Here is a 24,792-nt window from a genome sequence, read left to right as displayed (position 1 = left end):
AAGCATAGAAACGTGTGGGCTAGCAAATTGGAGAAACTAGAGTATCGGTTAGTTTCAGCACAGAATTGCTGACACAGGGCATTTCTAAAAGTGAAGGAGCCAGGTGTGGTAGCATCCACCTGTAATCCTAAGGGCTCAGGAGGCTGAGGCAGAAAGTTCAAAGCCAGCCTCTGCAACTTAGCAAGGCACTTAGCAACTCAGTGATACCCTCTGTCTAAAGAAAATATACAAAAAGGGCTGGGGTTGTGGCTCAGTGGTTAAGCACCCCTCAGTACCAAAAAAAAAAAAAAAAAGCAAAGGAAACTCGCCTTCTAGGCAAGCCTGGTCTGTCCTCAGTGCATCCTTTAGCCTGTTGTAAGAGGAACCTGACCAAAGCAAAGGTCTCTTTGGGCAGTGGCTCAATAAGGAGCTACAGGCAGCGGAGAAAGCAGAATGTGGTAAAGCCCAGTGAGGTCTTCATGCTCCCCGAGACTGGGAGTTGCTGAGGCTCACTGCATAGGAAAGGTTTGATGCTGAGGCTGCATTAGGAAGGTGGACTTAAGAGAGGTGGATAGTGGGGGAAAGACCCCCCCAGTGAAGTGGGGCAACTGTGAGTCCAAGATAATGAGTGGGTGTGAGCTGATAGAGACTGGCTGAGTGTGGGCCACTGAGGCAGATGCTATGGATGTTTCTAGTGTGAGTGTTTGGCAAATGGCAGAATATTGAAGGAATCAGGAAAGCTGGAGAGGAGACAGGGTTCAGGAATTTTGAATACACCGAGTTTGAGATAAGGGCTGGGGATGTGGCTCAGTGGCCAAGTGCCCCTGAGTTCCATCCCCTGTACCTCCTCCAAAAAATTCGCAATTCTCCATATCATCCCTTTCCACTTGTGTGATGTGACGGTGTGCGCACACGTGCTGTGGCACACACTGGTTAGAAGAACAAGCCAGGGCAACGAACGACTGAGTTCCTGCTCTGTGCCAGGCAGAGAGGGGGACACAAAGATGAACAAGCAATACCCTCGCCCTGCGGAGGGAGGCCCCAGGCGGACCAGAGAAATGGGCGTTTCAATAGGTGTTTCAACCTTGAGCCGCCATTTTGTGGGGCCTATTGCCTGGTGTCTCTCAGACAGTGACCGCCACTTCCTATGGCCTGTACTGTTGGCATGGCCACGCACGTCCTGCCCATAACAAGCTTCAGAAAGACTCTGGGTTTGGCCATCTCCAGGTGTTTATTTGGTTTTTCCTAGTTCTTGTTTTTTAATTGGTTTCAGATGTGAGTACCCAATAGAGGCCCTGAATAAATAAAACAGATCATAAAATATGGCCAAGCAAAATGGGCACGAGTAATCCCGAGTGCATGGAATGCACTTCCAGAAGGGCTCATAAATAATGAGGTGGAAACAGTAGTCTATTTTCTCTTTAATGGAAAGCCAATTAGGGACCCTCTCTGGACCGGTGGCGGGAAGGAGCCAGATCCCTTTGTTCTGTAATGAGGAGGTGGGGGCGGGGAAGCCTCTGGTCACTGGGCCTGAGGAGAGTGGGGGAGCAGGAGCTCGGGGCTTGGCCTTCCACACTGGTGGGGTTTCCTGGTTGGTGCAGGAAGGTCTTGAAGCCTGAGCTGGCTTGGGACTAAAAGCTAGCAGAACTCTTTGGAGGCCCAAAGCGGGAAGACTCCCCGGGGAATCACAGAATCCTGTTGTTGCTGATCGATTATTGGCTCCTGTCCTGCCTTCAAGGAGGCCCGAGGGAGCACCCTGCCGGTACCATTAAGGCACCGGGTCCCATCAGCCCAGTGAATCTTGTCCCTCCTATGCCTCCGGCTTGCCCGTCCACTTGCCTTCTCAGGGTTGCAGCGTCCTTCATGTCCCTCCCTGCAGAAGGTTCTCCTTCCCCTGGCAAGGGAGAGTGCCCTCCACCCTGTGAAGGCGGGAAGTGGGAGACAAAGAGGGAAGGTGACTTTTCAGAGTCACGGAGCTGCTACGCAGCAGTTTCAGAAATCAGTTCTCTTCCCTCCCCCGTGCCCACCTGGAGACTCTAAGTGGTTCCTGGTGGCCTCAGAAGCATTAGCGATGCTCAGAATAGAGTAGAGTAGAATGGTTAGGGGCTTTGGAGTCTGGGGGGCCTGGATGAGTTGTTTTCTTTTTCTTTCTTCTTCTTCTTCTTTTTTTTTTTTTTTTTTTTTTGCAGTACCAGAGATTGAACCCAGGGCCTTGTGCTGAGCTACATACTCAGCCCATTTTTTTTTTTTTTTTGGTACTGGGGGTTGAACCCAGGGGTGCTTAACCACTGAGCTGCATCCCAGCCCTATTTTGTATTTTATTTAGAGAGTCTCACTGAGCTGCTTAGCACCTTGCCATTGCTGAGGCTGGCTTTGAACTCGCCATCTTCCTGTCTCAGCCTCCTGAGCTGCTGGGATTATAGGCATGTGCCACTGCACCTGGCTCCTCAGCCCTTTTTTATATTTTATTTAGAGACAGGGTCTCCCTAAGTTGCTTTGGCCTCACTAAGTTGCTGAGGCTAATCTTGAACTCTTGATCCTCCTGCCTCAGCCTCCGCAGGCACCACCAACCCCGGAGTCTAGTCCTTTTAAATTTTATTTTGAGACACAGTCTGGGTTGCCCATGGTGGCCTCGAACTTGCGAGCCTCTTGCCAGAGCCTCCTGAGGAGCTGAGATTACAGATATGAACCACCCACCATGCCTGGCTTGGATGAGATTCTTGACCTCCTCCCTTCGAGGCTGTGTGATCTTGGTCAAATTTCTTAATTTCTAAACCTGTGTCTGCATTGGTAAGATAGGGCTGCTGAACTTCCTCTCTGATAGGGATCAATAAAGGGCAGTGGGACCCCAGGTAGTTGTTATGAGAAGACTGACAGCCAGCCCTTTGGAAGGAAGAGCCCCTTGGTTCCTCATGGAGCCACCGTGGGCTTAGGAGCGTCACTGTTTCTGCTCCCTAAGTGGGAACAGTGCTCTCTGGAGACGGGGCTCCATGGAGTGTGAGGGGGACAGGCAGGTCCAGCCACATCCATCTCCAGGTCCATGCTGCCCCTGGTGGAGGGGAGGCTTGAACCTGAGGATGCAGCCGAGCCTCCCTGGGGGATCCGCGGATCTTCTGTACTCTCCAGGGGCAGGTCTTCTCTTGCCCATCTTTCTAAGGTGGAGTTGGTGGCACTCTCACAGAGAGGGGAGGCCAAGCAGGGCACCAGCAAAGGGCCACAGCTGGAGTATGTGCTGCTTTTGACCCTCGCGGTGAGTTTCATAGACGTGCTGCTTCTCCTCCGTTGACAAGGACAAGCCATCCCTCACCCTCCCGGGGGGCCCCAGGAAGTTCTTGAAAAGCAGAGATCTGAGGGGGAGAAGAGGAGGTCTCAAGGGACTTGACCCCCTGGGGCCTGTCCCTGCCACCAGTGTAATGTGGGCACATTTGGTCAACATTTGCATGACAGGGCTGGGGATAGAGCTCAGCTGGTAGAGTGCTGGCCTCGCAGGCCCAAGGCTGTGGGTTCAATCCCCAGCACCACGAGGCAAAAAAAAAAAAAATAAAAAGTAGTGCAGGTCCCTTGCTCAGCAGGGCAAGGAAGGAGGGGTGGAGTGTCTGTGAACTCAGCACGTCACCCCTCATTCCACAAGGTTTGTCCTGCTCTCTCCTTTTACAGATGCAGAACCTGGGTCCAGAGGCCACGGAACACACCCGCTCTCGCACCCTGCAGCTCTAGGAGTTTACTTGCAGAAACACACTCAGAAAGACCCAAGAGTAGCAGAGCAGCAGGCCTTGCAAGACCAGGATGTGGTCAGTTTGGGGCTAGGGGGTGGCAGGAGCTCACAGACAAGCTCACGGAGAGGACTGTGGGCAGCATGAATGAGCTTGAACTTGTCACCCCTCCTGGAGGAGAGCCGATGGGTCTGGCTGGGCCGCCTGGCCTTACCCTGGGCAGGGGACATGGCTCTGGGAAAATCAGTCCTTTCCAGTCAATGCAGTGGGAGAGGAGCAATTCCCATAGAAAACCTGGGGCACTGTTACCAAAACCAGGGGGAGGGACCCTGTGCTAGCCAACGGGTAAGTAAAGGAGATGAACACTGGTCCCAGCAGGTGAGTGGCACAGCTGGATTCAAGCCCAGGTGAGTGACCCAAAGCCCATCTGGGCCCCACTGGTGCCCACACGTGGACCCTCTGCCTCCAGGAGTCCTGACTTCTCTGCCCAGTCTGGCAGCTTCCTCCTCAGTGGGCCCCGTGATTCTGGCACAGCGTGGGAAGGGTCATGCCCTGCTGGAGAGGAAATCTCTGAAGGGGGCAGAGGAAGGGGAAGCGAAAGAGATACAGAGACGATTTAAGAGCAAGAGAATGCCATGGAGAAGTGGGAAGGTTCTGCGGCTTTCTCAACGTGGGAAAATGATAGATCACTAGGAAGTTTTCTGGGGGAGAGGAACAGACAGGGACCAAACGTAGGGAAGAATGAGAGAGAGGATCTTCTTTTTTTCTTTCTTTTTGTTCCTGGGGACTGAACCCAGGGGTGCCTTACCCCTGAGTGACATCCCTAGCCTTTTTTATTTTGACACAGGGTCTCGCCAAGTTGTTTAGGGCCTAAGTTTCTGAGGCTGGCTTTGAACTTGTGATCCTCCTGCCTCAGCTTCCCCAGCTGCTGGATTACAGGTTTGTATCACCTTGCCCAGCCACTGGGGTCACCTTAATCAAAAAAAGCTGAGTGGGTAGGGATGCAGCTCTGTGGTAGAGCACTTACCTACCATGCTTGGGGTGCTGGGTGTGATCTCCAGCACACACACCAAGAAAATAACAACAACAACCACAACAAACAACCCCAAAATACTAAAACCCAGGTATACTTTCTCTATTACTCAAAAGAATTTGAGGTGTCTTAGGTTATAGACATTTAACCAGTGAGAGGGTTAAACTACAAATAAAGGATTTATTTTATTTTATTAAATAACTTTATTTTATTTATTTATTTTTATGTGGTGCTGAGGATCAAACCCAGAACCTCACACATGCTAGGTGAGCGCTCTATCGCTGAGCCCCAGCCCCAGCCCTAGAAATAATGGATTTAAAGAAATGTAATGAAATATAATTAAAAACCTGCATTTGGGAAGCTTGAAGTTTAGCTTAGAGCTTCCTAGCAGCTGTGAAAAGGGAAATATGATGGATTTATAATTTTCATTGTTTCATAAAAAGAAGTGAATCTACAAGTCAGAAAACATAACTTTTTCCCCTAAATTATTTAAAAAATCAATTCCGCTGGACATTAAATAACCAATGGAAAGATTTTTCCTCTCTAATTTTATTAAGCATGAGAAACATCATATTTAAGGCCAATGTCATGTGAATTTTGTGGAAAGTAAAGCGTTTCCTATCAAGTGCCCCCCAGGGCTGAGAAGGCCAGCCCATCTCTCCCATTGCACCCCTATTATGCAGCCTGGGCCTACTTGCCCTGAGACCCCGTCCATGCCCCGCATCTCTTGGCCTCCTTTGTGGACTGGCTTTGGCTGGTTGGGGCCAATTCGTGGCCCTGGAGGGAGAGGGAATGTCATGAAGAAGGGGTCCTGGGTCTTCTTCCCCATCCTCTTCTCCCCGGGCAGAAGCTCAGTGGCATCCTGTTTCCTCTGTGGCTTCAGTTCTTTTTTTAAATGTATTACTACTTTTATTTATTTATTTATTTTTAGTTGTTGGTGGACCTTTATTTTATTTATTTATATGTGGTGCTGAGACTCGAACCCAGTGCCTCACACATGCCAGGAAAGTGCGCCACCCCCGAGCCCCAGCCCTAGCCCGGCTTCAGATCCTGTGGTCCTGCTTTGCTGGGGTCCCGGGTTCACCCTGGTAACCCGCCTCTTCCTGTTGGCCTCCCAGCCCAGGGTGCTGATGGCTGCCGACAGGGCCCATCCTTCCGTGTCTCGGTGCCCCGCTGTCCTCTCCGCTCCTGCATGTTCTGCAAAGCCGACCACTGCACTCAGGTCCCTTGGTTTCCAACCCTCCTGGTAGAGTCACCCGGACACACTCCAGGATTGGAGTTCAGCCTGAGCCCAAGGAGCCCAGGTTGATGCTTCTTACTCCCCAGTGAGAGCAGCCACGTTCAGCTCCCAGGCAGGCCCACCTGAAGGCAAGGCCAAAGCATGGACACACAGACCGGCCTGCGTGAAGGACAGACAAGGAAGTCCTTTCTGGGCAGGAGACAGAGCGTTCCAAGGTTTGCCATTTGCTGGGAGGAGGGCAGGTCAGAGGCTCATCGGGACGCTGCCTTAGGACTCAGCTCTTAGGACTTACTGTGGCCTCGAATCCTGGGGGACTGAGAAAAGTGGCCTATTTGACCCTGGCCTTCAGGGCCACCTGAAATGGTTCTGGGGAACACCTGGGGCTTTCAGGATTGACACAACATCTCCCAAGTGCTGCTGCAATCCGAATCCCTGGTTTATTGTAGTTTCTGTTTGCAAATGCAGTCATTCATCTTAAAAACTTTCTCCCACTAAAAGCAGAGGGTGAGGGAAGGGTGCCCCGAGTCTGGGAGGAGCCCTTACTTGCAGGGCTGGGAGGGAGTCTGACTCACCAGGATACAAAACAGACTCAGGGAAGGTGGAAGGTTATTTGAATCTATTGGTGCTTCTTTGGAAAGCTGAGGAAAGAGGCAGATCCAGGTTTTGTAGCTGGCTTTGTGGTTGTGTGACCAGAGTCCAGGGCTGGCTTTGTGGTTGTGTGACCAGAGCCGTCCCCCAGGGCCCTGCACTGAGAAGGGCCCTGGACTTGGTTTAAGGCTCTGCTGTCGCCACTTTGAAATTCTTAATTGTTTTTGAACAAAGGGCTCCAAGTTTTTATTTTGCACTTGGCTGCACAAATTATATAACTTATCCTGAATGAAACACATTAAAAACAACACAACATGATAGATATAAAATTAGGTACCAAGCCTTGGAATTGCTACCTAGGGCAATGAGGTCCCTGCAGAAACTAAAGTTTCAATAACTCCATAGAAAATTTGCCTGTGGGGGTGGGAGCAAGTCACTTCCATGGTGGTTTTCAAACTGCAGTGAGGGAGTCCTGGGGGCTTAGTGGATGGGGGTGTCAAGTGGACCCATTGCTGTCCCTCCCTCATCCCTGACCTTTGCCATAGCTCCACTTTGTTCTGAATTAGAAATTGTGCTTTGGCTTTTTTTTTTTTAAGTGTCCCATGACTCACATAGTTTGAAAACCACTAGTCAGACAAACCACATCACATCAACCTTTTTGTTGTAGAGAATTTCTTATTTCAGAGGGCCCCAGGTGACCTGCTGACCTAGGGTGTCTCCAAAACCAGGTAATAATAGGCCATGCTCTAATCTAAGGAGACTCCACTGTATTTGTAGAGAGCTTTGAAATGTTCTGGGAAAATAGCTGATCAGATGTGCAAGGTATTATATTCACGGAGAGAGAAACCCTCCCAACTCTTTATAAAATGGATTAAGCCAGTTTCTAAGGGCTGCAGGTTTGTGTGATCTTAATCCTGCTCCTTACTCCTGATCTACCACCCTCCTCTTTGTTACCAGGCTGAGCACCTTCCCCGGCAAGGGCCAGGACTCCTTCCGGGCAGCCCCTGCTCTTCCCTGCTCTGCCCTGGGGGAGAACTAAGGGATGCCCTTGCCTTGGTGCCCACCCCACCAGAGCTTGCCTCTTACGTGGGCACAGTGCACATCGACAGGCGAACTCTGAGGACAATATGGTAATGAAGCCGTGGTGCATTCCAACTCGGGCTGGAGCAGCAGATGGGCGGAGTGGTGGATCACAACCCCACTCGATAGGTGACAGCGTATCAGTCAAATACAGTCCACCCAGGTCTGTGTTTCTGTCAGTCCCTCTTAGCTGAAGTTAAAGTGACAGGAAAGACCCCAGCTCTTTGCAGAGAGGTAATGTCTACCTCAGGGCTGCCCCCTTCAGTGGTCACTCAGAGCCCACCATAATCAGCAGGTGGGTTTCTAAGAGAGGGCTGGCCCTGGTGGCAGGTGTTGCCATCCTCGCCCGTGTTGGTCAGTGCTGGAGGGTTGGTCCATCTCACCTGCTGAGGAAGGAAAGGGATTGCATGGGCACTAGCACCCAGAGGGGCCATCTCCATGATGGACCTCAGGACTGACACCCTTGCTGGGTGTTCAGGTGCAGAGAGCTTTACTCAGTTTTTTCATGTGCGAAGATGGTTAGAAACATTTTAGTGGGGAGCGGGCCCTGGTTGGGCACTGCCCCCTCATCCTTGCTGATGCACAGCTTTGGGGGGGTTGATTTCTGTTTGTCCTTCCTTGGTTCTGTCTTGCCACACTGTGTACAAAGACTCACAGAAATCCACCAACTTTGTGACAGGTCCCTTACGGCAGGCCTCGTGACTCTAAGCCCCAGTTATCATAGCCGAAGAGGATCAAGAGTCCTGGCTTCCATTCCCCATTAAGCCCAGGCGCCTGCTGTCAGGAACTGCATGCAGCAGGTCAGCTTTGCTCTCTCTCTGTAAGGAGAGTGGACTACGGGCTGCCAACGTTGAAAAATGAGCGCTCGCTCTGCGGTGGCGAGTGAACTCTTATTTACCCTTCAAGACGCATCTCCCTGGTCACCTTCTCCTGGAAGCCTTCCTGAAACTCCCAGAAATTCTCATTTCCCTCTTCTCTAGGGCAGTCCCTGGGCTCCATATGTACTTCTGTTTCTGCATGTATCACAAGGCATCAGTATCATTTTTTCTGCTTACCTGATGTCCCTCTCTGTGACCACAAAGCTTTCAAAAACATTCACTGAGTCGAATAAATGACTTGCCTATGGAATGAGGTCATAGCTCATGTCTTCATCTACAGAAAATGTACGATTTCCTACAACTGCCGTATCTGTTTCTCAGCTTATGGTACTGAAGACGGGTACATCTCTCGTTTCCTCTTTACGTCTCATGAGACTCCCCGAGTGATGGAACTCTCCTCTCTCCAGGGTCTGGCCAGGGTACCCCCTCCCTTCACGTTGACCTCTCCAGGGCCTCGTCTTCTCTTGCCTTTCCTGCTCACTGACTTACCTGGGACCTTGAGATACAGCAGAGAGATGCATGGAATGGTGGTCTTCAAAAGGAAAATGGTTGGATTCTAGGTCTTTCTCCTTCCAGAAGGTCCCTTGGTTCTTGTTCAGATTTGCCTACTTCATCCCCAGAAATCTTCTCCGGATGCGAGAGGAATGGAGGGGTAAATCCTCTGAGGGTTCATATGACCCCTGTTCCCCTTCCCTGCGGGACAGTGGGTGCCTACTTGACTTATATGTACCTTTGAACTTATTTTTTCCTGAGTAAGTCCTGCCCCAGGAGGATTTGCCCTGTTCATTTCCAGTCACATGAACAGCTGGTAAGAATTTTAACTTCCTCCCTGCTGTTCATCCAAGGTGAAGGCATCCGGTCTCTGCCCTCATGGAGCCGCTACTCTGGCGTGGGGAAGATCTGGCGAGATGGAGACGGTCATTCTTTCTGCTTGCTTTTGCCCCACTCTTTGCAATTTGAGGCCTTCTGCTCTTCGGAACGCATGGGGTGTGAACAGATTGCTTGGCCTGTGTGGTTTTTTTGGATGAGTAAGTAGCTCTGTTGTCATGGCGACAGCGTCATCAGGGCACTGACAGGGATGGCCCCAGTCATCCTTGCTCAACCCTTCATGGCTCCAGCTCCAAGGGTTCTTGATGGAAGGAGGAGACTGAAGATCAATGGCGTCCCTTGTCTAGGGTTCACAATAGCTAATTAATTAATTACACCTGGCCACACAAAGGGCTGGTGGGGCAGGTGCTCCCAGTGCTACTCCTGCCAGTTACAGAACACAAGCAGCTGACAGGGAAGGGGTTGGAGGGCCAGGTCACAGTCAGGAAGAGCCTCTGCAGAGAGCCAAGTCACAGGTCGGGGCCAGGTATGGGAGTGCCGCGGTTATCTCTTGTTGTGAACAAAACTACCCCAAACTGTAGTCATCTGCCACGAGCACTCTTTCTCAGATGTGGCCCTCTGAGCTGGGCTTGGCTGGTGGTTCTTCCACTCTGCCCTGTGTCTTCTGTGGGAACATCAAGATGGCGGCTTTACTCAGAGGCCTGAGGCCTCCACTGGAGGACAGGCTTAGTGTCAGTGTCCAGGAGATTCCTGGGAAATGTTTAACGGTAGAATGGATAACTGAGTGTCCATAGAAGCCTGGAGTCTGTAAGAGAGAACAGCTAAGATACCCATTGTAGGTCTGGGTCCCTGGCTTGGTGAATGGTGGGTGTTATGCTGGGAAGAAGTGTCTCAGGAGAATTAGGACAGAATGGCCCCCCAAGGACATCTAGATGAGGTCTGGGGCCTGGTCTTCTTTCCTGGCAGCAAGTGGGCACAGTTGGGTAAAGTGATCCGGTGTCTCTTGTCATCTCAGGCACGTGAGATAGGCCCTCCTTAGACCTGCTTCTTAATTACAACAGGGATTTCATTCCTGTTTTTCCTTGCATTTCTGGTTTTGCCTATAGGACTTTCAAAATTTTATTTATATTTATTTTTATGCTGAAATTGATTCCTGTGCCCTTAGTTTTTGTTTCTTCAGTTTCTTCTGGGATATCTTTCTCTTCTTGACAACCTCATCTTCTGGCTTCAGGAAAACTTGTTCCTTTTCAGTGAGGATCATCTCTATGTGGCAGGGGGAGCTCCCAGAGGGATCAAGTGTGGGGGCACTTCTGCTTGGTTCACCCAGGTGTGTTCAATGACCAGAGTCTCTATCGGGAAACCCTTAAGTTTCAGCATGACTCTCTTCATTTTTCAGTGAAAAACGTACAGTGAAAATTGAGCACTCTTTTAGGGCCTCTGATTCTGTCACCAGCCCCACTGTGTGGACTGGGCACACCTACCAACTCCACCACTGTAATGCCAGAACGGCACACATTGTTTCTTTAAAGTGACATTTTTCAGTCACTTGATGGCTTTTTAGATAGGCACGCCCCCCCCCCCCCCATAGCCTGGAAAGTTTCATGGGTGTTCTTAAAGTGAACACCAAGATGTGAACCTCTGGATTTGCATGATTTTGTGGGGTTTTCTGGGTCCAGAGAGTAGCGAACCATTGTCACAGATCACTTCTGACCCTTTAGAGGGAGAGGAAGGAAGTAATTGAAATCTGGAAGGGATGGAGGGAAGAGATGACAAAGAAGAGAATCCAAGGTTTGAAGAGAAGTCCTGGGGCTTCTGGGCTGCCTGAAGAGCCCGAGGCCACTTGGGAGAAAGGCAAAGACCGCAGCTCCCTGGAGCGTCAGGGGAGAGAGAGGAAGGCTGCCCCAACTGCCGGGAGGCTCCATGAACAGTCAAGCCTGCCGAGGCGGGCAGACCCTCAGCTGTGAAACAGAAGGAGGAAAATGGATCTGGAGGAAATAAATTGCTGTCAGCCATTCCTCTTAAGTCTGTGGGATCCTTGGAAGCAGAAGGAACCACCCCCAGGATGGTGGCTTCATCAAGTGCCTATTGCTGTTGTAACAAAATTCGCCATAAATTTACTGGATTAATACAACCCAGGTTGTAAGGTCATGATTCTGCAGGTCAGAAGTCTAGGTGAAGGTGTCTGCAGGGTGGACCCTCTGGAGGCTTCAGGGCACCACCCCATTCCTTCCCCTTCTCAGCTGCGAGAGCTGGTCCCCTGTTTCCTTCCACGAGAACTCTCGAGATTATACTGGGTTCAGCCAGATAATCCAGGATGATCTCTGGTTCTCAAGATACTTCATGTCTGTGGGGGCATGGTGATGCACCCCTCTAATCCCAGCTGCCCGGGAGGCTGAGGTGGGAGGATCCAAAGTTCGAAGCCAGCCCAGGCAAGTTAGCGAGACCCTGTCTCAAAATTTTAGAAAGGGCTGGGGATGCAGCTCAGAAGTACAGTGCTCATGGATTTAGTGCCACAATAACAACAACAACAACAAAAATCCTTCACTTAATTATACCTGCAGAGTCCCTCTTCCCATATAAGGTAACATATTCACTGGTTTCAGGGATCTGGGTATTTTGAAGAGACCATTATTCTATCTACCACAGCAGCATGGAAGTGGGTGGCTGCCCCAGCCTTGAAAGGGCCAGACCGTGAGCATCAGGGCCCTCTGGGAACCTGAGAAGACTCAGGATGGAGCTCAGGTCCCCAGGTGCCACACTGAATGGGACTCAGTCAATCACCATTATCATTATCCCCATCCTTCTGTGTTCCTAAGACAGGAGGACACCAGTGTTGTGTTCGGGAGCCTGATATCTAGCAGCTTCCACTCCTCCTGATCTGCTGGGATGAGGGCAGACAACCCCAGAGAAATCAGTATTGCTGCAAGACCTTGAACCGTCTCCCTGGGGCTCAGCCTTCAGATGAAAGGGCAGAAAAAGTTTTGTTACTTTTATTCCTCTTTCCAGTCTTGGGTTTGAATCCAGAGCCTGGCACATGCCAGGCAAGCAGTCGACCACTGAGTTACAACCCCAGCCCTTTTTATTTTATTTTGAGACAGGGTCTGAATAAGTTCGCTCAGGCTGAGTTCAAACTTGCAATCCTCCTGCCTCAGCCTCCAGGGTAGTTGGGATTATAGGTGCTTGCCACTGCACCCTGCAAGGTTTTGTTACTTTTGATAAACATAAAACCCTAACCCTACAGAATGTTTGCATTATGCAAAACCATAATGTTTCTGTTTTTAAATACACAGTTACAAGACATAGGCTTTTGCAATACTATCCTTCCCAGAAGGTCCAACAACATGTCATCTGGTGGATCTCCCTGAACCAAAGGCCATCTAGGGTCTCTTCCTTATCTTTTCTAGAACTGCACTATTCAATATGATAGCCACTAGCCAATGTGGCTACTTAGGTTTAAATTAGACGTTTTGTTGCTCATAGTTGCCACATTGCAGATGCTCAGTTGCTTATAGTATTACACAGTGCAAATTATTCCATCCGGCACCATAAGGAAAGTTCCATCGGACAGTGTTGTTCTTGTAGTGAGTGTGTTGGTGCCCACCCTCCTGGCTGTCCAGCTGGTGTATACCTCAGTTACTTCCCCACCCTTCAGGCCATGAAGTCTCCCTTTCCCTAAGATGTTCCTAATTAGAGAACTTCTGGGGAGATGGCATGTCAACAGGAGCACCAACTGGACAGAAAGTTCTAGAAACAGGATTCGTGCCTCAATACCTGGGGAAAAAGACCTCAAAGGAAACGGAAAACACATGAAAGATGCCATACTTATCGAGGGTAAACTCTTCTGTCTGCCAGGTACATTCCCAACATGCCAGGCTCTGGCCCTCTTCTCTAGAAAGGACATCAAGGTCTCCACTTCTGCCCTTGGAAGCAGCTCTGCCCTGGGGGAACCTGTACTAAGTGCAATGGCCCTGACTTTACTCACCTCCTCACTAAGGCACCTCCTCCAACCCCTCCCTCAGTGTCCTAAGAGCTCCGTCCCCAAGCAGCTCTCAGGAAAGGGGAGGCCACCCCGTCTCTCATATGCTGGTCATTGTGTCTCCTAGGGCGGGGTGGTTAACGCGCAGGTCAGTTCTGAAGGCATTCCTCTGGAGCTGGGCTTTGGTGAAGTGCACGCAGCCTCCTTACACGCGGGAGGACAGGTGGATTTGCTAGTCACACACTCCGCCCTCTCCAGCTACCTATGCCAATCCGGACCAACCGAAGGGAGAAGGCTCTGCCCCTCGAGCTTCAGCTGATTGGCAGGTGAGGTTCGCGCATGCTCCTTGCCAGCCTGGCCGGGGCCTTCCTGTGCTGAGGCCGCAGTTGGGTTGCTCCTTATAGCGCTATGGAATGATCTCACTAGTGCCCCATCTGCCACCAGAGAAAGGCCCAGGCATGGGCTTCCAGCCAATTCCTTCTCAGGAAGCCCGGAGGGCCCAGCAAGACCCGAGGAGCAGAATGGCGTATTCTGATGTCCACTCTTCAGATATGCTCCTGTGGAATCTGTCCCTTCCCTCCAGCAGGGAATAATGGAAGTGAACTTGTCATTTCCCTGACTGGTCATATTTTACGCCTGACTCAGAGTCTTCAAGCTAGTATCATAGGGAACCAAGTGAAATTGCAGCAGGAAGAGGAACAGAAAGGTCCTGATCCCCCAAGATGGAACTCCAAAGAACATTTTGAGCAGAAAAGTCTATTTGAATGGTTCCTCCTGTCTTAAAAAAAAAAGCAGCAATAAAAACACCATACAGTCATTGCAATATCATTAGAAACAAAACAGTGACAACTCAAAACAGCATGTTCCCATGTCCCAAAATGTGCTGTGTAGCCCTGGTGAGTGGAAAGTGTGAATACCTCTCCACTCCAAGATGTCACCATCTAGATTTTCTGTGGCTCAATGTGCTTTTCAAACACACTGCTATAAAGCAAGTAACCCAAGGTTTTTGTAAAATGGGGAGATTTACATATACTTTGTCTCCCTCTTCTCCTTTATATGACCCCACAGCCTCTCATCCTACAAGAATGAGGCTTTAAGCTTAATGTTCGAGTTCAACTCAAGTTTGGAAGTTAAGATGGAGACTTTGCAACTTATTGCTGTGGAAGACAGGATGGAGACAGGAAGGGCAGAGGGAGTGGAGAGAGAGGGAGGGAAAGGGAAGGTGGGAGGAGAGCGACAGAGACAGGGAGGGAAGAAGAGGCTTATGAACCAGAGGGGGCACAGTAAGCAGTACCAGGAGTGCTACATCTGGAAGTAACCACAGAGAACCATCTTTTTCTTTTCTTTTCTTTTCTTTCTTCCCCCTCTCCTCTCCTCCTCTCCTTTCCTTTCTTCCTCTCTCCTTGCCCGCCTTCCTCTCCAGGACCCCACTGTACCACATACCCAATCCAAGGATCTTTCCTTTATCCAGAGGTTCTCTGCCTTTTATTTGTTGATTTACAGATGCTCTTTGTCTTATTTGGTGTCACATTGCACTGGACCCATTGTAAGTTAGAATATTGTAAAATGAGAATGTATAAAACACTCACTGCCAACTTACCAAACATTCGAGCTTAGCCCTGCAGTACTTTGTAGAGTTTCAGTTGTTTACCCTCAGGATCAGGGGATCACGTGGCTGACTGGGAGGTGGGGCTTCTGTCACTCTCCAGTGTTGTGTTGTACTGCATGTTTTTTTTTTTTTTTTTTTTTGAAACAGGGTCTTGATATGTGGCCCAGGCTGACCTTGAATTCCTGGGCTCACATGATCTTCCTGCCTCAACCCCTCAAGTCACTGGGACTACAGGCATGTGCTACTGTGCTCAGCTTTCATACTGCATATTGCTATCCTGGGGATAAAACATCAAAAGTGAAAGCAGAGTTACTCCTGAATATGTATCACTTTTGCATCATTGTGAAGCTGAAAAAATTGGAAGTCGGATCATCCCCGAGTCAGGGGTTTGTCTATATTTATTTTTGTAGAAGCAGAACAAGTGACATCTTAAGCAGGAACACAATATCTTAAACAGATAACGTGGGGCCTCCCAGAGCCCCTGCCTTGGTATTCTCTCACCTTCCCTCTCCAAACACCCCAGAGCTCCACAATATACAGCTTCAAACCACAGATCTAACCCAACTCCCCATTATGCCAATGAGGAAACTGAGGTCCAGAAAGGGGAAGTAATTCATGGAGAAGGGGTGGAAGGTTTCTCCAAGATCATGTGCTGTGGCCTGGCAGAGACGGCCCTAGGAACTTAGAAGTGAAATGAGGTGAAAGGCAAGGAACCATGGTGATGGTTGTGAAAGAGATGATCATGAGACGACCTTGAGGAATGTGAATAGATGGATTGTGAAGAGCATGGTACCAGGAGAGGCTGGAGACCCTGCAGTCTCCCCAATGTCTTTTCCCTGCTTCTCACCAGCTGTTCCACTTTTGGGGTGCTTTCTCAGCTCAAGACTTGTAGGGATAATACCCATGAATACTCCACCTATGAATGATTACAACTTACACACTTGGCTCAGGGGCAAAAGGAACAAATGCAAATAGCAATCACTTTAATCATCAGCTTAGGGCACCAGAACAAATTTATTGCATACCATTCCCCACTCTTATTCCATACCCAGGACAGGCATTACTAATCAATTGCGGCACTTTTCCCTGCTGGATCTAAACAGTCTCAAAATTATTTTTAGGCAATCATTATTAGTTAATTAAGAGCTGGTCCTTAAGATGAAATCTCCTTGTTCTTCCTGGTTTGTGGCCTGCTGATTGATTGTCTGTTGTCCCTTGGCACTGCGGCTGCATGCTTATACAGACTATAGCTTAAGGGAGAAGACTGAAACTACATTTCCCAGAATCCCTTTCCCTGTACAGCTCCAAGCAAGATTCTGCCAATAAGAAGCATTGCTGAGAAAACTGGGAGGTGGAGGAAGAGAACCCAGGCAGCTCAGTGCCTGGGCAAAATTCAAGCCTTTGAAAATTGCATGGTGTGGTGCCTTGGCGGCTGAGGTTGGTGGCTGCAGTGATCGCTGAGATTATGGGTCCTCTGCAGCATCCACCTGAACTATAAATCACCTGCCTCTGGTGGCTGCTGGCCTGAACCCTGCTCTCCCAGCCGTCCTAAGCAGTCATTCAAGTGTCCAATTCTCTGGATCTTCTGGAACCCTTCCTACCTGAAACACCTAGAATGGCTTCTGTTTTCATGACCAGCTCTCCTGATGGCTACAGGAAGGCAGGGAATGAACTTAGCTGCAAAATGGATATCTCCCACCTTGCTGAACAGGAAAGGTGGTTTGTTTTTGCTCTTCTTGTTTTTCTTTTTTAAAAAATATATTTATTTTTTAGTTGTAGTTGGACATAATACCTTTGTTTTATTTATTTATTTTTATGCAGTGCTGAGAATTGAACCTAGGGCCTCACACTAGCTAGGCGAGTGCTCTACCACTGAGCCACAACCCTAGCCGGCTCTTCCCGTTTCTTATGTTACTTCTGTGGTCCACCTAGGGACGGATTCCCAAAGAATCAGAATAATGGCATCATAGAATTTGGAACTGGGAGGACCTTTGTACAGAAACAAGTTGGTTCTTTCCATTTTTTTTTTTTTAAAGTGGGAAAAACTGAGGCCTAGAGAGAAGAATTATTTTAGTTAGTTCCAGAGCTGGGGCTAGAAGCCAGGCCAGCTGACATGGACCCAGGGTCTCAAATAAGGGAATTCAAGTGAGCTTGTGAGGCACAGCCATGCTGAAATGTGCCCCATAGCAAGCTGACTGCTTCAGTGTGAGATGATAGATACCTGGTCGTAAAGGGAGACTGAGGTGAGTGGGGTGATAAAATGTGAGTGGGGGATGCAGAGAGGGCAGGTCTCATGAAAACCCGAGACTCTGAAAACCACATTGCACTATTTTTTTTTTTCAGTATTGGGGATGGAACTCGGGTGTTCTACCACTGAGCTGCGTCCCCAGCCCTTTTTATTTTGAGACAGCATCTTGCTAAGTTGCCAGGCTGGCCTTGAACTTGTGATCCTCCTGCCCTAACCTCCAGAGTAACTGGGATTACTGGTGTGCACCACCACACCTGGCTCCAATGCCCTCTTCTCAGCTCTACGATGGAAACCCCATCACTTCTCTCCATCTGGTAACAGCCCGTTCATCTGAAGTCCTTGTTTCTGTATCCAATTATTGAGAAACATGTCATGAAATTGAAATCAACTGTGTTGTTTTTTTCCTTACTGTAATCATCCCTTGTTTCCATGGGCCTTGTGGGCTGCATCAGATCAGCTTCCTGGTGGCAAGGCACTGATGGGGGGGAGGAGGAGGGACTGGGAGACTATTGGGGAGCGACAGGATTGCCAGGATGGCAGGGAACTACGCTTGGGAGCTGTGCTCTGGACAGTGGATGCTTCCGAGTCTGGGGGCCCACTCCCACTGCCCCACTATGGGGTCCGGAACCCCTGCTGGTGCTGCTGCCTTAGAAGTGGCTGTGGCTGCTGTGGGCACCACCAGAATCACCTCCGCACTGCCTTCCTAGGTCTACGTGGGCATCTGGAGACCAAATGCCTGCTTTCTCTGATCTCTGGCAGCTAGAGGGTCCTCTAGAGGGCTCTGCTGGGCAGTCACATGGCCCAGGCCCATCGCAGGTGCCATGTTGGAGGTGTGGCGTCAGAGGCCCCTCTTCTCTGTCAAGTCTCACCTCCTTTTCTTTTTTTTTTTTTTTTTTTTTCAGAGTAGAAATTAGAAGTTTATTAAAGGACAGCAGAAAAGACTTCTCCCGGAGGAAGAAGGGGACCCAAGAGGTGGAATCCTCACCTCCTTTTCTCCAAATGCCTGAAAGCCCACATTAAGGTGGTTTCTCTGGACTCAGCGCTTTGCTCCTGTTAAAGGATAGAGATGACGTCTTTGCCGGCTTTCTCTCTAGTGTGGGTGAACAGCAGTTGGGTTCTGGTACAGAACACCCCAGTGCAGCCGTCTTACACGAAACGCTTCACTAGCATCTTTGGGAACCACACCTTCTGGCGGAATGTCATCTACCCTGTCAGCCCCTGGGGTAGTAACCCTTGCTTCCAATCAGGTGGGAGCCTTCTGGGGGACAGGGTCATAGCCACGGGTCCCTGAGTCCCCCAGTTTACATCTCCTGTCTCCTAGGAAAGCTAAGGTGAAGATCATGCCGCTGAAGAGCCACAGCACATCCGCCCCAACTGTTTTCTGAGCCTTTGGCAGCTTGAGGTGGTGCTGGCTGAGGCGGGCACACACTCCTGTGTCACCTCAACTGGCTGCCAGTTCCTGTTTCAGGCACCTTTCCTAGATGCCAGGCATCTAACCCAAATTAGCTCCTTCAGTCATCTCTACTAGCCAATCAGACAACTGCTGCCCATGGCCCCCAAAGCCAGTGCGGGGCTGGGATCTGAACTCAAGACGAAGCTAGGCCCCTCCCCCATGCCACACCCAGGAAATAAAGTTCCTCAGGGGTCCAGGTGTCCCCAGAACATCCAGTTCTCAGGGCACCTCTACCTGGCCGACCGCTCAGGGGTCAGACACTCGTGGGCAAGCAGGCTGCCCAGGGGGTCCGTCAGTGGGCAGGATGGAGGCACATGACCTCACTGGAATGAACTGGGAGCTCTGGGACACAGGGAGCTTCTCACCCCCTGAGCTGTGAACATAAACGAAGACTCCAATGGCTGCCAGGAGCAGAGGCTGTTCACTCTGAGCTTGTCACAGGGGGAGGAGGGGAAGCTCCGCAGTGGGGGAAGGGAGCCTCAGGTGACGGTGGAGGTGCTGGCCTGGGAGCTGTGGGTGGGCTGGCCAGAAGCAGGCAGACCACCCGGTTGGTTATGCACCCATATCTGGCTTTTTCGGGTTGCCCTGGGTTGGAAGTAGTGGCCGGATTTGGGAAGCTGTCAGTTATTCGTCAATCAGTTATTAATCAAGGTCGTCAGTTATTCATCAAGTCCTGGCTATTTTGAGCCAATTCTTCCAGAAGTTGTTGTTTGGTTCCCTGGATTGTCACTGACCATGGCAGACTGGTCTCCCGGAAGTCGGCCAGCAGACTGGCTTCCTGGCTGTTTGTTGAGATAGAAGTTTGCTGCAGGACTTGGGTCAAAGATCTGTTCTTACGCCAGGTCTGGCCACTGTCGCTGGTGTACTCGGCCTCAGCGTGCAATCCCCAGGGCAGCCCATTTGGCAGATGAGGCAACGGAAGCCCGAGGAAGTCAAGTCATTTGGCCTGAGCGCCTCAGCTGGACTGGGTTGGAGAAGCTAGGCTGGCCTCATCCATGCCAGGCAGCCTCTCACTTCCAGGCCCATCCCTGCCGCTCTCCCCCTTCCCAGCCAAGAGGATGACGGCATGGTCCCCATCCACAAAACAGTGCCCGCAGCGTGATGGGAAGATTCCTGGGTCTGCCCAGCCAGCAGTTGGGCCCTGATCTCAGGTCACCCTCTGGGGAAGAAGGGGCATGTGGGCTCATCCCCAAGAGCCTAGCTGTGACTCTGATTTGGCCCCTGGTAGGCACTCATGAGTAATCTGGACCTGCCCTCCTGTGGCTGCTGCTCCTCCTCTGAGACGGTGCTCCTGCTTCTTCCCTGACCCATGAGCCAGGGACAAGGTGACCTGCTGAGCTTCTGTGGGGTGAGCTGGGTAGTGACTCAGCAAGTAGCCATTAGCTGAGAAGTTGGGGCGCTCTCAATAACATGTTCCCAAAGCAACCACAGGTCAGATACAAGATGAACAGGTCGCCTGTCCTTGCGGCCCCTGGTGCAACCCTCAAAATCTGCATTCCCATGGTCCACGTGCCAGAGATGCCAAAGTGAGGCTCAGGGTTTGAAGGAACTTGTCTGAAGCCCTAACCAGTGAGAGGCCCAGTGGGGACGGCCCCCAGATCTGCCTGTCTCTGGCTCAACATGCTTCCATGGCTCCGGATCCCTGTGTGCAGGGAGCGGCCCAGGACCCGAGGCCTGCCCTCCTCTGCCCTGCCTGTCCCCCAGCATGGCCCCGTGCCCTCATTCTGCCCTGGGAGTCCCTTTTAACATGATGTCACCTGATACCCACGGGCAAGCAGCAATGAGAATGGTCTCTGGGCTCCTCCCTTCCTGTCCACCTCCCCTCCTGCCCTGTTACTGTGAAGGGGGAATTCCCAAGTGTCCCCCACACAATATCGGACACACTAAATACCCATTAGTCAGGGAATAAAAATCTGGATTGTTCTCAGCTGTAATTTCTACAACATGTGTGACATAACACTGTGCTGTTTATAAGCATTTTTTTTTTCAATAACTCGATTTGCTTCCTAGCAGGCAGCATGTCCTGGTTGGGCAGCGTGACCTGTCAGGGCAGAAGGCTCTGTCCCAGATCTCTATGGCTCCTGGCAGCTACCAGGAGGCCTGCAGTCCTGTCCCAACGGCTCCCTGGGCTTGAGCTTCACCCCTTCCTGCTAGACCTGGGAGTGGAATGGCAGGGCACAGAGGGGCTCTCATGGGGTCTGCCCCAGCCCTCTAGAGGTCTGTCCCTACCCACTCTAGGCTGGTCCAGCCCCCTGACTGCGATGTTCAGCCCCGTGCCTGGGCTTGGCATCTGCAAGGCTTGTTCCTCAGAGCGGCAGGACTCCCGGGTCCTGGCCTTAGTTTCCCTGTCTGAAAACGGGGAAGGGGAGTTCCACTTTGAGAATTAATGGGATGATGCAGGCCAAACCCTTGTCCCCAGCTAGATGGGCTCTCCACACCCTGCACCCACCATCCAAGGTGCTCCCTCCCTTCCGCTCTCCACCGCCACCCTCAGATGGTTTATTCCATGACTACACTGGAGCACCCCAAATTTGGATGGTTGACTTGCCCCGACTGCTTCAAAGACAAAACACCTGCAAGTTCCTCCAAAGCCCCCAAATGCGGGTTCAGCATAATCTGTGGCAGGGAATTATCTGAATGTGTCTAGGAACAGGGTTGCCCTATGTCCCCAAGACTAGCAATTGCTCCTGGGGAGCCCTCCTGCCCTCACCCTTCCAGGCAAAACCTCTCCTTTTGCAGATCAGCAAACAGGCCCAGTGGGGACAGGAACTTCTCAGTGTCACACTGCTAGGACAGAGCCAGGAGCAGAACCCCAGGTTCCTGAGGCCCAGGGCGGACTCTGAGTCAGCTGCAGCTCTGATTCAGGTTGTGGAGGACAGTCCCCTCCAACACCACCCGGAGACCAGGCAGCTGAGGAAGCACAGGGCTTGAGGCCTTCGGGACCTACCTTAGTGGGACAGAAATGGAGAGGTGTCTTTGTGATGTCTTCAGTCGCCCCTTGGCCCAGTTCTTGGTCTCTTTCCCTCCCACAGCAACTTTTATGAGACCATCCACCCGCGTGGAGGTAGCAACTGATAGCAGCTACAAGTGTGGTGTCCCCTTTAACCGAGGGGACAAAGTCAGCAGGGTGGCGTTCTCTCCCCTCCATGTCCCCTCTACACACATCAACAACATTTCATTTCATAGCTGAAATTTGACTCCTATTTTTAAATTTTTGTGGTGCTGGGGATTGAACCCAGGGCCTTGTGCATGCGAGGCAAGCACTCGACCAACTGAGCTACGTCCCCAGCCCTGACTCCATTTTTAGCCAACCAGATGAAGAGGGGAGTTTGAGCCATACCACCTGCAATCTGACTCCAGTCCTGAAGCTGCCTTAGTTACAACAGAAAGTTGTGAAGAGCTGGCCGTGGGGGCAGAAGGAGGAAGGCCGGAGTTCTCTTCTAGGATATCCGGGAGGGGAGCATGTGAGGCACGTGAAGCGTGAGAGAGAACAAGAGAGGAATCAGGAGATTGCCCTTCTATTCTTGGCTCTGCAGTGAGCTGGCTGGGTGTCTTTGGGCAGGTCACTTCCCCTCTCTGAGCCTCGGTTTCCTCATTTTCTATAACCAAATGCAGAATCTTCAAAGCTTTCCGTTTCAGTACCAAAGAACCCACACAATTCTAGCTGGGTTTCTGGTTGTGAGTGAAGAAATCGAAGACTGGGTTTCATTTCGTAACTTGGGCCTCTCAGAGCTTCCTAGCTGGGAAGCTTCCTAGCTTCCTTCACTGATGAAGCCACACTGCGAGTTTCGGGGAGGTGGCCAGCAGCCCGGGCTACCAAAACCTCACTGGAGAAGAGGACAGGGCCCGAACAGGCCAGGCCAGAGGACAGCTTCCTTCTCCCACCTGAGGGCTGTGATTGGTGGCCCACTTCTGAGGTTTACTGGGAGTGGGCTTCAGCCTTTGCAGCTCCAGTGTCATCAGCTGCTGTTTTTGATCAATGGGAAACAGTGAAAGCAACAAATAAGAAGTCCATTTGCTAGCAATTTCAGTCGTTTGTGGCATTTAATTAGCATAATTGACCTGCACTGGAACTTTTTCTCCACCTGAATTTAAAAACACATCGTGCCCTTCCCCCACCCCCAATACATCTGAGAAATTTTCTTTTTTTAATGAGGTTTTAACTAAAGCCCAATATCAAAACACCATATAATACTTTTATCTCATTGAAGACATTTGATGCTTATTAAAATATTATTGCTTTAAGGCTTATTTTGATTTTTTGCCCAAGAGTGTGTGCCGAGCCTCGCTACTCGGATAATAACAAAGAAACCTTAAACATGAAAAAACACATGAAAGGTAATATGTTCCCCATTAGTCCCAGTATCATTTCCCCAGGATTACTGCTTTCCAAATATAGCATTAGTTTAAAAATAAAAGGCCGTTTACAGTAAGGGGACACTTGGTACTACTTTGGAGCACGTGGGCTCTCTAAGGGGCTTGTTCACCAGCTTCATTACGCAGGAACTGCAGGGGAGAGGGCTGACTTAAAACTCCCAGCATGCCTCCTCCGAGGCCCCCCAGACGGGCCACCTACCCTGACCCAGGGCCCGTGTCTAACAGGCTCTTAATTCCTCTTTCAGAACTGCTTTTCCATGCACTGTTTCTTTCAGAGATGAAAACATTTTGGAAACTGACAAGTAATCAATCGGGCGCCACCAGGGAAGAGAAGCGACATCTGAACTCTGCATTCTGGCCTCACAGGTGGGAGGGGGTGTGGCTGCCACCCATGCCAAGGGGGTCCTCTTGGGTCTGGGAGGTCTCTTTTGTCCTGGGAGATCCAGGGACAGCAAACCCCAGAGGACATTTCTGCTGGTCAGGAAGTGCAGGGGCCCTAGGTACCAGCTTGGTTTATTTGAACCAGATGTGCAAAAAAAAAAAAAATATATATATATATATATATTCTTACAGATAGCTAAAGTCCACTTGCAGTTGGATGAACCAATCTAGCTAGGGGACAGTGCAGGCACGTACATAGAAGGGCTCTCTCAAGTGGCAGCGAGGGCCACTCTGTTTGCTTCCACGGGCTGGCCTGTGTTGAGCACCCACCGGAAGCTGCCAGCCGGCTGAGGGCCCCTGAAGAGACTCATGTTGCACGTTTGCTATTTTGGTTCAGCAATGCAGGCCCCTTCCGATTTCGGGAGCTGGCCTCCTGGAACTCACCAAACGCCCAGCTCCATGAGGCCCTGGAGAGCCAGGCAGGGAGTCCAGCCTGAAGGGAGGGACGAGCTCCCCTGGTTTCAAATCCCCAGCTGAATGCCAACCATACCTTGTTGTCAGCGGGAAGAGGAAGATCAAGAGGGAGGCATGGACCAGAATGGAGGGCCCAGCATGGAGACGGTAACAAGAGCAGAAATTTATTGCCCTGAGGTTTGTGTTCTCCCCAGAGGCAGGTGGCACTGTGTCCTGGACCGAGCCTGCCTCCCCAGCCTTGCCTTTGCTCCCAGGGAGGCTGCCTGGCCTGGGGCCAACCACGAGTTGCTCAGGGCTGGGGATGGAGTCCGTGCTGGTTTAGGGAAGCATCCCATTGGAGGGTCAGAATTTGGACCTAATTATCTGACCTCATTCGGTTATTGCTTTGGATGCTCTCAACTCCCTCAAGCCATGAACTGCTCGCCCTCCTTGGTAGTCCTGGCTGGCGCAGTGGTGGCTCGGGGGACGAAGCCGCTCACTTGGATGGAAGGATTAGACCCTCTGGATCACTTGGAAAGATTGGAGGCCAGAAGAGCGGGGCATTCGTAGGTGGCTGTCCCTGGGAGAACTGTGAGAGATGCTCCCATTTAGCAAGAGCTTCCTACCGCCCAGGTTCCCAGCAAAGAGCATCAGGGGGATTCTGTCTCTCACTGCAGCCCAGACTGGGTACATGAGCAAGGAAGGCTAACGGGGGCGGGGAGCTCGGCTGCGGGGCTCTCCCGTCTGCTGAGGCTCCATTGGCTGTTGAGGAGACTCTGGCAGGCTCATGGGTCTCAGCCTCAGCTTGAGTGCAGGACCTCGGCTCCCACCGCTCACTGGCTCAGGGGCCTAAGTTGTCTACTGAGTCAAAGCCCCTTGCAGGGGGCGGAGGTGGAGTTGGCCCTTTGGGACAGTGCTTCCCTTGGAGTCACTGTGATTCCTTGGGAGACGAAGAT

General features: G+C 50.9%; 1 pseudogene; it reads right to left on the bottom strand.

Moving 5' to 3' along the window:
* Positions 1 to 5,310: 5,310 nt before the first annotated feature.
* Positions 5,311 to 11,360, bottom strand: LOC124096159 (large ribosomal subunit protein uL22-like; annotated as a pseudogene).
* Positions 11,361 to 24,792: the final 13,432 nt, after the last annotated feature.

The sequence above is a fragment of the Marmota monax genome, unplaced genomic scaffold, assembly GCF_021218885.2.
Source record: "Marmota monax isolate L192 unplaced genomic scaffold, Marmota_monax_Labrador192_F-V1.1 WCK01_AAM20220418_F8-fsc00004, whole genome shotgun sequence".
Taxonomy (NCBI): Eukaryota; Metazoa; Chordata; class Mammalia; order Rodentia; family Sciuridae; genus Marmota; species Marmota monax.
Note: the sequence above shows the minus strand (reverse complement) of the source record. Positions and strands in the feature narration are given on the sequence as shown.